Source organism: Pristiophorus japonicus, assembly GCF_044704955.1.
Source record: "Pristiophorus japonicus isolate sPriJap1 chromosome 24 unlocalized genomic scaffold, sPriJap1.hap1 SUPER_24_unloc_2, whole genome shotgun sequence".
Classification (NCBI taxonomy): domain Eukaryota; kingdom Metazoa; phylum Chordata; class Chondrichthyes; family Pristiophoridae; genus Pristiophorus; species Pristiophorus japonicus.
In genome coordinates this window covers 1,345,075-1,348,016 of record NW_027250649.1, presented here as the reverse complement: position 1 = coordinate 1,348,016, position 2,942 = coordinate 1,345,075, and the positions used below count along the sequence as shown (strand labels likewise).

Sequence of the window (2,942 nt, the reverse complement as noted above, 5' to 3'; positions counted from 1 at the left end):
GACTGACCTATCAAGAAAGACTGGATCAACAGGGCTTGTATTCACTGGAGTTCAGAAGATTGAGAGGGGACCTCATAAAAACGTTTAAAATTCTGATGGGTTTCGACAAGTTAGATGCAGGAAGAATGTTCCTAATGTTGGGGAAGTCCAGAACCAGGGGTCAGTGTCTAAGGATAAGGGGTAAGCCATTTCGGACCGACATGAGGAGAAACTTCTTCACCCAGAGAGTGGTGAACCTCTGGAATTCTCTACCACAGAAAATAGCTGAGGCCAATTCACTAAATATATTCAAGAGAAAGTTAGAAGAAGTCCTTACTACTACAGGGATGGCGAGAAAGCAGGAAGCAGGTACTGAAGTTGCATGTTCAGCCATGAACTCATTGAATGGCGGTGCAGGCTCGAAGGGCCGAATGTCCTTCTGCTGCACCTATTTTTCTAACTTTCCTCAGTTCGGTGAGTTTCACTTTGCTCTTGGGAAACTTCAGGATTTGGACGATGTGGGAACAATGGAGCGAAATCACACGTTTTTATTTGAAACATGTCTGTTTTCTCGGATGTTGAGTGGCTCAAAAGCGGTCCTTTGACTGAAAGTTGGCAGGGTCTCTCCGAGATTTGAACCCACGACCTTTCCCATTTCACTTATGAAAATTTCTAAGCGAGAATCATAGCCCTAGACCAACGTGCCGCCGACAATGACGAGCGTAGCTCTCAGACTCTGACGGTAGTTTAATATTCGCCCATCGTGCTTGAGCTGACTCTCAGAGACCTATCTGATGAGTCCCCCTCTCCATTGTCCTGCTAATGTTTTCCCTTTGATGAATATATTATTAATTTGAGACATTACATAACCAAAGCTCTGTATCCTTTTCAGTAAAAGGTGAATTTGGAAATGAGGTTAAATGTGATTGACAAAATCCCAGAGGGGTCAAATCTTTAACACAATAACGACGAGGGTGGGAGCACACTGGATCAGCAGTCCATCGCCTGAACCTCTCGGCCACCTCGTCTCCTATTTACAGCAACGTCAGACTTCCATCCCCTACTTTTTGCATCCAAACAGAAATAATATGCAAGGAAGTCTACTTCACCGCCTGTTCTGCCCATGCAACCAGATCGACAGTGATGAAAATGTGCCATTAGCTTCTTAAAGCAAACAGCCTTCCTTTAAATCAGGTGAGTGACTGTCCGAGATGATTGGTTTTGAGGCAGAATCAAAAAAAAATATAACATTTGACATGCCGAGTTAGTTGACCGCAGCAGGACTCGAACCTGCAATCTTCTGATAACATCGTGGTTACAATCGAAGTCAGATGCCTTGTCCATTAGGCCACGCTGCCACTGCCATTAGCACAAAATTTGTTGTTGTTTATATTGAGAGCAAATTTGGTATAAGGGTTATTTCAAGGAATGGATGTTGCAAAACATGAGCATATTTCGAGTAATGAATAGATGCGCTGGGATATGGATGCGCACGGGCACAGGCAACGTCAATGTAGCTTGAAACACAACAGTTTAACAATTCGGTCATCGTAGCTGAAATCACACTCCTTTTAAATCTATACGGGATGATCCGGATTATGAGAAAATAAAGTGGGATTTCTATCATTCTTGAAGGCAATTGTGCTGCGCGTGAGCGTGGGGCTCAGGACCAGTCGGGGCTGGGACGGTTGTTGAAGCCACAGGTGATAGACAGGCAGGAAGGAGGGAGGGAAGTTAAACCAACCCAGACAAAAAGACAATTTAAAATATCTATATATTTATCATAATAAGAAAATAAATAATTTTACACTTTTGTTGCAAAAAATTGAATTTGATTTGATTTAAATAAATAAATAATTGTTTCATAACCTGTACATTATTGATTGAACGAAGGCTGTGTGACTGGATGAATTCCACTGGAAATCAGGGGGTGCAGTCAGTAAATACCCAAACACAGTCAGCCCATTGTGGAAGACAAGCCACGATGTAAAATGTGGGCAACAAAGGTGATCTTTTAAAGTCGCGAGTGCCTTTCTACTAGATGCGTGTGCTGAGAAAGAGGTCAAATATAATAGGGCCCAGTGCAGGCAGAACGGAAAACGTACATTTATTGTGAAAGTTAAAAAGTAGGGAATGTATATAAATATACATATATATAAATATATATATATCTATACAAACAAAGTCAGTCAGTCAGTCATGTCTTGGCTTGTCTTGATTTGATTTGTATTTGAAAATAAAGGGGAAGGAGGTCATCATGCCACACAGCCCATATGCACTCTCGCTAAAATCGCTATGTTTCTAACTTATGTCATTTGCCTTCTTTCAGATGTGGAACAGCAAAATCCCACAGCAGATGCTTCTCATGTCAGCCAGTCCTCGAATGCGTGTTCAAACAAATCAGTATGGCTTCAAGCTGCATGTGATGCCTTTTTTCTCACATGACATGAAATGCACAGAAAGATCGCGCAGCACGTTTGCACGCATTCTCTCGGTTACACAAACACACAAACAAACTAAAATTCCTGCACCCTCCAAAGGCAGTTTTTGAAATTTGAAATTTGAAATCAGGGATAGACAGCTCATCCGTTTTAATCAGACACAGAATGACCCGGGACTGAAAGAAAACCATTTTAGTAAGACAGAGAATGACCCCGGCCATCAGCACATCATCTTAAAAGGGATACGGAAACAGAATGAACAAAAACAGAGAATCCTGTAAAAATCAGCAGGTCGTTCAGATTCTGTGGATGAAGATCCCGGGTTCACGTTCAGTCAGATGATCATTCCGATATTTTAGGAAAAATGTCAACATTACAGATTTTTTCAACAAAAATAGTGCCTGGGAAAAATAGGCAGCGAGGAAGGACAAAAGGGAATCTCTGTGATACAGTGGAGCTTAGGAGTGATTAAATAATAAATGGCACAATGCGATGAGGCAACGTGAGTGGTAATCGTGCCAT

General features: G+C 41.8%; 1 non-coding gene across 1 annotated transcript; it reads right to left on the bottom strand.

The window, feature by feature from the left end:
- Positions 1-1,248: 1,248 nt before the first annotated feature.
- Positions 1,249-1,337, bottom strand: trnar-ucg (transfer RNA arginine (anticodon UCG)). The gene is given in 2 exon segments: positions 1,249-1,284; positions 1,301-1,337. It is a non-coding gene; the product is annotated as a tRNA-Arg (tRNA).
- Between the last annotated feature and the right edge of the window lie 1,605 nt (positions 1,338-2,942).